Source organism: Triticum aestivum, chromosome 3A, assembly GCF_018294505.1.
Source record: "Triticum aestivum cultivar Chinese Spring chromosome 3A, IWGSC CS RefSeq v2.1, whole genome shotgun sequence".
In the NCBI taxonomy this organism is placed as follows: Eukaryota; Viridiplantae; Streptophyta; class Magnoliopsida; order Poales; family Poaceae; genus Triticum; species Triticum aestivum.
The window spans coordinates 570,003,661-570,014,949 of NC_057800.1; the positions used below are offsets into that span (position 1 = coordinate 570,003,661).

Consider the following 11,289-nt stretch of genomic DNA (forward strand, 5'->3'; position numbering starts at 1 on the left):
TTCTCCTCTGGTGAACTTCGAGATCAATGGGCACCAATACAACAAGGGGTACTACCTAGCAGATGGCATCTATCCGAGATGGTTGACATTTGTGAAGACGATCTCAAACCCTGCGGCAGGAGGCAAGAACGCCTGGTTTGCGAAAGTTCAGGAGGCTTGCAGGAAGGATATCGAGCGGGCATTTGGTGTGCTCCATTCTCGATTCGCTGTTGTTCGGTACCCCGCTCAGACCTGGTCCAAAGATCAAATTTGGGAGATTATGACTTGCTGTGTCATCTTGCACAACATGATCATCGAGAGCGAGCAAAAAGACCCAGTGTTTGACACTGAACCATACTACAAGCAGGGTCCTCTAGCCGAAGTTGATCACCATCTACCGGCAACTTGGACTGCCTATCTCAGTATGCGTCAGGAGATCCGAGACCCATAGGTGCATCATCAACTGCAGAAAGATCTGACTGAGCACCTATGGAGGCTCAAGGGGGACGCCGTGTGATGAAATACGAGTTTTTATTTGTTGAACTATAATTTGTATTGAACTATTTGTTGTTGTACTATATTGTTGAAGTATTTAATTTTTCTGTGATGAAATATGTGATAAGAAATAATTGTGTTGATAATTGAACACCGAGACACGGCGAAACCACGCCGAATATGGGCCTATTCTCGCCCATATGGGTCCTTTATTCGCCGAAATTGGGCTGCAAAGTGGGCCAATTTCGGCGCCTGGGGGCGACGACTGGGCGCAAAACCACTCCCAGCGCCGATTATATCGCCTGCTCGCCCCTAGGGGGCGATTTTTATACGTCCTGGGGGGCCAACGGCTGGAGATGCTCCCCCCCGACGCCAGCCCACCTTCCACCGCCGCTCCTCTCGCCCATTGGCGTTGCTTTCCTCCTCTAGTCCTCCAGCCGCTCTAGAAAAACCTACTGGATCCCCTGCACCCTCTCTTCTTTTGACCGCCTACCCTGATATCAGTCTCTGGACTCGATTGCCCACCTCTGAGCGCCGCCACTCCCTCTATCCTCGACTCCTCCGACGTGCGCCTCACATTCAGCTCCAACGACGGTCTCTCCCTCACGTTCTGCTTGTACTGCCAAATATTCATTGCGCAGAGCGGGCTCTTCACCGCCAAGCTCTCAGATCGCTGGTCCAAGAAGCAGCGGGCATCGCTCTATGACTGCGACGATGTGGAGGTATACCTCGAGACTCTGTTCCTCATCTGTTGCAAGGATCTCTCCAGGAGGCTGATGAGGAAGGTCGTGGGCAAGGTTCTCTGCATCTCTGCATTTTAATGGTACAACCTTTTTTCCTTTTCTTTTGCTTTATCGGATAGACAAGTCGGCGTCGTCATCTGCTTGACACCTGGCTGGTGCGGACCTGCGTTTTTTCCGTCGCTACAGCAGAGCCGCACCAGAAGGCGGTTTCAGAATCAAAAACCCATTGTTGCGTCCTAATCTTTTTTTTGGTCCACTGCAGTTTTGCAGTGTAAAGCACCACTAGATGGACTAAATTACTTTGTATTTGCAGTGCAAAGCAGCACTAGATGGACTCAATTACTTTGTATTTTGCAGCGATTGATACCATTGACGTTTGATGCAGGTAGATGTATATGAATGATAACATCTCTTGCCAATTTAGTGAACAAATCCAGCATTCTACGTACTGTCTTGAGTACTGAATCATGGGAGTTTAGTTTGAAGAATCAGCTCTGTACATGTATCTTGGTGTGAATTTCTATCAGATATAACTAGTGGGGGTACCCGCGCATTTGCGCGGCTAGATTTTCATTTATGATTGTAATATTGTAAAGTTTTATGTTTATTAATCTTTAAATTCTTAATAGATCAGAGTAAAACTTCAACTCATTTGTAAGGTGTGATAAAAGATTCGTAAACTTATTTTTGTGTACCAGAAATATGAAATTCAAATATGGATCACAAAAAAAAAACGAAATTCAAACATGTGATATAAGAATACTTACGTATGCATTAGAGCTACGTTAGTTTAGTATAAATATGTTGATTATAGTAATGCTGTACCACTAAGTTTTCGAAATATAATAGTAGTACCATCTTTCCATCGTTATATGAAGTTTATATTTGCTTTTAGAATTATTTCTAGTTCTAATTAAATGTAGGCTTAAGAACGAAAACAAATCATTAATAGAGTGTGTATTCTGGCAAAAAAAATTCTATTATATATAATATAGTTGTTTCATAGTCATATCAGCGATGACGTGGATTTGGCTTTGTATGTTCGAGGAGCATGTGATTAAATTAGGCCTATTCCCTTCCGATTAATCATTTGATATGTTTGCATTGCTCTATGTTTGATCTCCTGCATATTCGCTTGTAAATTTTATTTAAACTACTCATTTGTAGGAAATTGATATTTGTTATTATAACATAAATGAAATTATCAATGGATTATTATTTCATGATTATACCAGACTTTATTGATCTATATGATATATGAAATTTAAATCACCTACACCCTCCATAACAAAATATAAGTATATCTATTTGTTATTTTATTGGTGCAGCCTTGTGTTACTAATAATAACCTCATATAAATATGTGAATCCTATTTCTTTAGCATCATATATAGTTGACGACTTGCAGGGCTCCACCATACAGAATTTTATGTAGTGGGCTTCTCTTGTCCAAGAAGAGGCGGTGGTTTTTGAGGGGTGTGCATCGATTCTATCTAGGCTCCCACGGTTGAAGCGCTGCCTATATAAGGCTCCTAATTTGCATAAAATTTCTGTGTAATTTCATTGACTTCTTTAACACCAAGAATTCAGCCTTCACCTTCAGGCCTACGCATTTGCAAAGTTGCTCATCTACAACACTCGGTCCAGTGCTTGTAGTCTTCGCTAGGTGGTCTATAAACATGGATGTAATTTTTTACTTCTAGTGTTCTTTGTACTGCTTTGAAAGATGATAAACAGATTGTAAGTTTATCCCCCCAAAAAAAGAGAGTCTATATTCGTCTTCCTTTTAACAAAAATCGGGTTACGTTACCCACGAAACTGAAATACATAAGCCAGAAACATCATCTAACATATGCTCATGCAAGGGTAACTTATTTCTTGTTGAACTACTCGATGTATATATTTAGATATGTACATGTGAATATGAAAATATATACCTTAAAATGTATGCCTCTAACATTCTCCGCATTTGACGAAAAGAATGATACACAACTAATTATATTTAACCTGCCATCACAAATAGTATATTTTATTCCATGTTTTAGAAAATGGAATATATATATGTATATATATATGTATATATATATGTATATATATATACATATACATAAACACTATTCTGATCACGGGATCAGAATAATATTCTGATCACAACCTGACCTGCCTTGCTGGTAGTACGTTGAACTTCCCCCTGTACTAGGTTGAATTTCCGCTAACATTGCCCAAATGGGCTTGCGTTATACCGTTGGGAAGTTATGAACATCAATATCATGACCCAACTTAAATTTTTGATAAAATATAAACGGTTTAAGAGCAGCTTTGAAAACCGTTTTTCTTCACACAAAAAACGTGAATCGTATTTTTGATCGAATTTCTAAACCGTTTATCGGAATGAGGCATTTAATATGGTGTTGGAAAGCTGCTGCAAAACCGCTCCTTCCACATGTTGAAAGTTTTCTCTAATTCCCAATGGTTAAAGAGTAATTTGAAAAAGCGTAAAATTTCGTAAACCGAACAGCTGAGTTCGTATTTTTGATGTCATTTATAAACGGCTAATCCAATTGAGGCATATGATATGGCATTGGAAAGCTTATGAAAATGCGCTACTTTTTCATCTTGAATTTTTTTTCTAATTTTGAATGGTTTAAGAGTAATTTAGAAAATGGTCCAAGTCCTACCGAGTTCGTATTTTCGAGCTAATTTTTTTATCGTGCGTCCGAATGCAGCAAATGATATGGCTTTGGAAAGCTTGAGCAAATGCGAAACTTTTTGGTATATATTGTTTCTCCCAATTCTTTACAGTTTTAAGTCAGTTTTGAGAATAGGTAAAAACATTTTTTCGTCGTATTTTCTACAAACTTTATCGGAATGGGGCAAATAATACATCGTTGAAAAGCTACGAAAAATGCGAAACTTTTTCATGTTGATGGTTTTCTCCGATTCCCAGTCCTTTTCAAGTAATTGCGAAATGGCAAGATCATTCGTTCTGCCTTTATCGCGAAACAGATTCTTCGAAAATGCACCGTGTGAAGAACATGAACTTCTTGACACGTGTACCTGAACTTCACTCTGTTTTTTCACGTGCTTTTCTTGCTCGTAGCTCTCCATCACTCACTGGAATTGAGCAAGTGATATACCGATGAAAAGCTATTGTAAACACGCAACTTTCCCGTGTTGATCATTTTTCATACTTGCGATGATTTTAAATTTTTTTCATCTTAAATTCATTTACTATAGTAGTTGAACTTCGTTCTGTTTTCACGTTGAACTTCTGTGACGTATTTTTCTTTGTAATTTTCTCATCCATTTCGTCAGTGTTACATAGATGATACTCTTTTTGTACAAACCTCTCTCACAATATTTTTTTAATTTTCTTCGATCGAGGACTTGAACTTACACAGATCATATTTCTGTCGTTTTGAAGTAAATTAGAGAAAATGACGAGATCATGATTTCTGCCTTCATTGCGAATGGAAACGCACTGCGTGAAGTAGTTGAACTTCTTGGGCATGTCTGTTTGAACCCCACTTTGTTTTTGACGTGCTGTTTTTTTGCACTGCGTGAAGTAGTTGAACTTCTGGGGTATGTCTGTTTGAACTTCACTCTGTTTTACTTTATTGTTTTTTCTTATCTGAAATACACACCATGTAGTACGTGAACTTCTGGTTATTATCACTTTGAACTTCTCTCTGGTTTGAAAAAAATATTTTAAAACACCAAAAACAACATATTTTTTAATGTATTTTGGACATCTAAATACACGATGAACCTCTCTCACAAGAATTTTTTGAACTTTTCCTCGCCGAGCACTTGAACTTCTAGCAACCATTTTTTTGGTTTATGAGTTGATTTTAAAAGTGCAAAAAATGGCGTCGTGTCTTTTAATTTTTGAACAGGTAAATCCTAGGTTTTAATAAACTCCGAACGTCTCTTATTTCAATTTGAACTTCACCTTTTTATATTTTGAGTAAATAATTGTATTTGATTTTTATACGGAAAAAATCGAACATGGAAATACAAGGTGAACCTCTCTTGCAAGAATTTTTGAACTTCCCCGGAAAGAGCACTTGAACTTCTTTTCAACAAACCTTTTAAACTTCTATTTTTCTATACTTTTTATTCTCACCTGAAATGCATTCCTTGTAGTACTTGAACTTCTCGTTGTTTTCACTATGAACTTATTTAAACAGGTAATAATTTTTTGAATACATCAAATGTTTTAAATGGTATACATGAAAATTTTAAACCGTCCATCAAAATGTGGCACATAATATACCCGGTGGAAAGCTTATGAATAGCAGCAAGTTTTTCATGCAGACAGGTGTTACAAATTCGTTGTCGTTTGAGAGCAGTTTTTAAAATTGCAAAACAACGTTGTTTTGCCTTTTTTTCAACATGTAAATTAATGACATACGTCTCACACATTAATTTTGAACTATGCTAGGAGGAGCACATGAAGTTCTTGCAACAAACCTTTTAAGACTTTTGTTTTCTATTCTTATATTCTTTTTTGAAATGTATTCCATGTAGTAGTTGGACTTCCCGCTGTTTTCACCTTGAACTTCTGTCACAGATTTTTTGTTCAACCTCTCTCACAAGAATTTTTGAACTTTCCCGGGCCGAACACTTGAACTTCTAGCAACAAAACTTTTAGCCTTTGCCTTTTTATTCTTTTTTTTTCATACAAAATGCACACCGTGTAGTACATGAACTTCTGGCAGTTATCAATCTGAACTTCTCTCGGTTACGTGAAAATATCTGAGTTTTTTATAGTTTGAACCGCTCTACCTTTTTTATTTGAATTTCATTATGTTTTTTTAGAAATGTGAAAATTGAAGTTTTTTTGGAACATCGAACTTCTTCGTTATTTCGAATTGAACTGATTGGTTTAATTCTTTAGTAACTGGAAATTTTTGATTTTTCTCAAATAAATATCAAACTGCTCCATTTCTTCCAATTGAACTTCTTGGTTTTATTCTCTAGTTACGAGAAAACTTGAGTTTTTTATATACATTGAGCTACTTTGATTTTTAAATTAAACTTCTTGGTTTTAATCTTTAGTATTTGGGAAAACATGAGTTTTTTTACAAACAATAAACAGCTTCATTTTTGGCACGTCAACATCATGTGCACACCACCAAAAGTCCAATTTGTTATAGATTCATAATCTTGGTATATTATAGTTGAGAAAGAACATCGAGGGTTTTGTCCTATTTTTTGTGGACGAGTATAACTTGAACTAAATCGCTTGAAAAAAATTAAACTAGACAAGAGTAGATGCAACTCTCTGCCTGCATTTATTCAATTTTTGAATTTTCTTACTGATGTGATGTTCACGGTGATCCTAACAAAAAGTTTATCATACTTTTATTCTAATTTACTATATCATGTATTTGATTTTGAAATTGTTGATAATTTCCTAAGAGAGTGTACTTGAATTTCCGAGCTAAATTATTTATTTGAACTTCAAAGGAAAAAATTCTTTTAATTCATGCTATAATGTATTCTTTAAATATTGGTGTTTTCCTGAGACCGTGTATTTAAACTTCCTCAACAAAATTCCTTTGACTTCAACATGCGATCGAATAGAACCATATGAACGAGAACCTTTGACTTAGTCAGAAAACCTTTTCTTTTCTTTTGCATGCCCTCAAAATTATAGGATGTTTTTTTATGTTTATATTTTAATCAATTTTTTCATGTACTAGCATTCAGAAATCTACCAATTAATTTTTTGAGTGATATAAAGGCCAGATAGTAAAAACGGTATTACACGAGTAAGAAAACCCCCTGAAAAAACACATATTTTTGTACTGCTGCACAATGGACATTTTTTTCTCTGCCCGCTACCTCAGAGAGCAGTGCATGCTGCATCTACACAAAAAATGGAGTATGGCCAAAGAATTAGGGAGAAAATCATGCATGTGCTTTGCCTGTAGAAGTCCGAGGCTAGTGGAGAGAAAAAACTGCATGAGCACATACTGTTTGTTGGTATTGCATATAATTGTGTTTTTTTGTAGAGTGGACACTTATAAGACGTGGAGCATCTGGAAAAAATGCCAATGGTTAGTGGCGGCTTGAAATACAACAAGAAACATACAGGGGGATGAATATACACGAGATGCCTTTTAATATGTTCAGTACATGGAGGTTCCAGTATACATAAATCTTTTTCACGCAAATAGCAACTGGCGACATGTATAAACCAAAACAAAGTCGCAGCTGAATGCATGCCACCTTGGTAGCCACATATACACAGGCTAGCTGAACGTGAAGTAGCTAACAAAATAGAACTTCGAAATGAATTATCAAATCATTGTTGCTGCTTTTTTTGTGCACTGAACCTAGTTCTCCTGGAGCACATGACGGAGGAGAGGCGGGACTGGTGCAGGCTGCCTCGCCCAAACTTGTTGAACTTCCAAACATTTTTGTATTGTGTCCATGGGGAAGGTCGATAAGAGGTACCGGGAAGGTCGATGAGAGGTGGCGAGGAAGGTCAGTGAGATGCACCACCAAGTAATGCTCCAGGGATCGCACTCTGATCTTCAGTCTCTACTCATCGTCACAGCTGGGGAGAAGAATGCATCAGCTCCACCGAGAGCAAAATGGGTAGGTGAGAACTCATATTTATGCACATACTGGAAGAGCATCAAGTCCCATATACAGTTAACCATTTTCTCTATATTTCTTTGATGTACCTGAACCTTTGCAACAGATTTTTCGTGAACTTCTTGTGTTACGGGAGAGAGAGCGCTTAGCAGGAGAGGGTGTCTTCGTGCTCGTCAGCGTTTCTGGTGCCGCAAGAGGTCGTAGGACGGGAGGCCGAGTAGAAAAAAAAAATCTTTGAGGTCGTTGTTGGACGGTGCATGGGCCGCATCGGCGCACTGGCCGCCTCGACGCCTCGACGCTCAAACCTGCACTACACAAAGCCCAGGAGGACGGGCGTCGTGCAGGGCTGGTGCACCAACATGGATTGGGTCCGGCATGACGCCAGTGGCTGGCGGTGGAGAACAGGAGGCCGGGCAAGATGGTGTTGAGCCACTGGCGGTGTTAGCGCGGAGAAGGTGCACTGCTGGGAAGCAGAGCCCACCGTCCGCATGCATGGACGACCGTGGTTGCCGGATCCACACCGGCGGCGCGCGGAGGCAGCAATGGTTACCAGATCCTATGTGGGGGCTTGCATGGTAGGTGATGGCGGCCGGATCTGAGGTGGTGGCGACAGTGGTTGGGGGCGGGGCGAGGGCGGCAGCTTCAGTTGTGGGCGCGGCGGCGGCGGTGGTGCCGACGGGGCCGAGCGGCCGGCGGCGGGAGGCGCGTTGTGGTAGGAGGGCAGCGACGGGGCCGAGCGGCTCGCGGCGGGAGGCACATCGCGTTTTGGGGGGTGGGGCGACGATGGGGCCGGGGTGGGCGGCAGCGGGAGGTGCGCCGCCGGCGGTTGTGGAGGGTGGCGGGGAAGGTGGGGATCAGGGATCGTGGGGGATCGAAGTGGGATCTTGGGGGAGCGGTCAGGGGATGGGGTGGGTGGAGATCGTTTTTTTCATGCACTGTACCGATTCGGGAGTTCGGAGGGAGCAGTCGGGCCGGCTGGCTGAGATGTAAATAGTTATTCTAATCCCAGGATTAAAATAGTACCATCTTATATACATGTAGTACGATTAAAAAAAATCTTATATATATATATATTAAAATATTAATTTATAATTGTAAAATTTATTATAGACATATATATATATATTATATTAAAATGTTAATTTATAATTGTAAAGAAAATTATAGACATATGAACATCAATTTGTAAGCTTGTTAATTAATAGACAAAGGCAATGATGTCATCACATGCAACACACTCATGCATAAATCAAAAAAATTAGAATTTGTTGCATATAAAATATATTTGAGATTTAGCTATTTTCGGAGGCATATGAAATTTCTGTGTTAATTAATCGATGGGATAAGCAATTATATCATAACATGAAACACGGACAACATTGCCGAGCAAGCTCGCTTCCGATTCAAACACAAATGTGTTAGCTAGCTAGCTTTTTTTTCTCTTGACGTGGCTAGCTGGCTTTTGGGTCCGACCTAAATTTCCAAACAGCCATGCGTTGATAGCTTTGCATCCGGAATAAAACTTGATTCAAACACAGATGTGTTGGCTAGCTAGCTTTTTTTCTCTTGACGTGGCTAGCTGTCTTTTGGGTCCGATCTAAATTTCCAAACACACATGCGTTAATAGCTTTGCATCCGGAATAAAACTTGTGTACAAATACGTACGTTCACTACACCTAGTTTTTAATAGTCACCAATAGAACTACGGCCGCTTGCGATGGAAATCAACGTGTCCATGTCGTACTCTCCTTTCCTCTTTCCTTTACTCACACGCGTGCTATTATTCTACGTCTGTCTCCTTGATAGAAATCAGATTCTATTTTCCTTTTGCATTGGTACACACGCAGGTGACCAACTGGTATACGTGTAGCATATATATTGTCGAATCTAGGCCCTTGAATTAACTTAACTTTAGAGCGTCAAATCATCACCGTTCGTTTTTTATCGTTTTAATAATATAATAGATTGGTCTAAATTATTACCAAGTGTACTAGCAGAGTAGTTTTGGCGCGTCAATGTATTTTTTGCCAAATGCTAGACGAGCCAATGGATTATATGAATATTTTAGTGGTTCATAGATGCACATTATGTACTCCCTCCATTAGAAAATGTGGGTTCTTTTATTCTAGCAGGTCATCTATAGTAGCATTTTCTTGTTTTTTTTTCATTTGGAATGCACAAAAAAATTAATGCAATATGTAATGTCATCTCTATTTTTTTCCAGCTTGCATCAGTTGAAAAACCATGTCTCATTGTTCCAGTTACTTCATGCAAACTGGAAATGTTCCAATTCCTTTATACATCTTCTAGTTTGTCTTGAAACCATACAACAATTAGGAAGTCTTCACTTATCAATGTATACATCCTTGAAGGGGTGGTTGTCCTTCATGAAACGCTCCATGAAATCCATTCCAAAAAATTAGATGGAGTGATTTTTAAGGTGGATTTCGAAAAAGCGTACGATAAGGTTAAGTGGCCATTCCTCCAACAGGCATTGCGTATGAAAGGTTTTGATGAAGCCTGGCGTCGACAGGTCGAATCATTTACACAAAAAGGGAGTGTGGTAATTAAAGTGAATGACGACATAGGTCATTATTTTCAGACACATAAAGGCCTAAGACAAGGAGATCCGATGTCCCCTATCTTGTTTAACATTGTGGTGGATATGTTAGCAATTTTGATAAGTCGGGCTAAGGAAAATGGTCAAGTGGGTGGGTTGGTTCCTCATCTTATGGAGGGAGGTGTTTCCATCCTTCAGTACGCCGATGATACAATCATCTTTATGGAGCATGATTTGGCCAAGGCGAGAAATATGAAGCTTGTGTTATGTCTGTTTGAACAACTGACAGGGTTAAAGATCAACTTCCATAAGAGCGAATTGTTCTGCTTTGGTAGAGCCAAAGACGACCAGGAGTCTTATAGGCAGTTGTTTGGGTGCGAGTTGGGGAGTTTACCCTTCTCTTACCTTGGTATCCCGATTCACCATCATAGGCTAACAAACAGAGAATGGAAGTGCATAGAGGATCGATTTGAGAAAAAAATGAGTTGTTGGAAGGGTAAGCTCATGTCATACGGAGGCCGGTTGATATTGATTAATTCGGTGCTCACGAGTATGCCTATGTTTCTCTTATCGTTCTTTGAGGTCCCAGTTGGTGTTAGGAAACGAATGGACTTCTATCGGTCGCGCTTCTTTTGGCAGGGTGATGAACTTAAAAGAAAATATCGGCTTGCTAAATGGGACATCATCTGTAGACCGAAAGACCAAGGGGGTCTTGGTATTGAAAATCTTGAAGTCAAGAACAGATGTCTTCTTAGTAAGTGGTTGTGGAAACTGTCTTCCGGGACTGAGGCCATGTGGGCGCAGATCATCCGCAACAAGTACCTCCAAACAAAAACATTGTCCCAGGTCGCAGTCAGGCCGACTGACTCGCCTTTCTGGAAAGGACTAATGAAAGTCAAACAAT

The 11,289-nt window shown here is 39.5% G+C and overlaps 1 long non-coding RNA gene across 1 annotated transcript; it reads right to left on the reverse strand.

Moving 5' to 3' along the window:
• Positions 1–7,323: 7,323 nt before the first annotated feature.
• On the reverse strand, positions 7,324–8,702 carry LOC123058667 (uncharacterized). The gene is made up of 2 exons (XR_006427268.1): positions 7,915–8,702; positions 7,324–7,784 (listed from the first exon to the last, which is right to left on the reverse strand). It is a non-coding gene; the product is annotated as an uncharacterized lncRNA (long non-coding RNA).
• Positions 8,703–11,289: the final 2,587 nt, after the last annotated feature.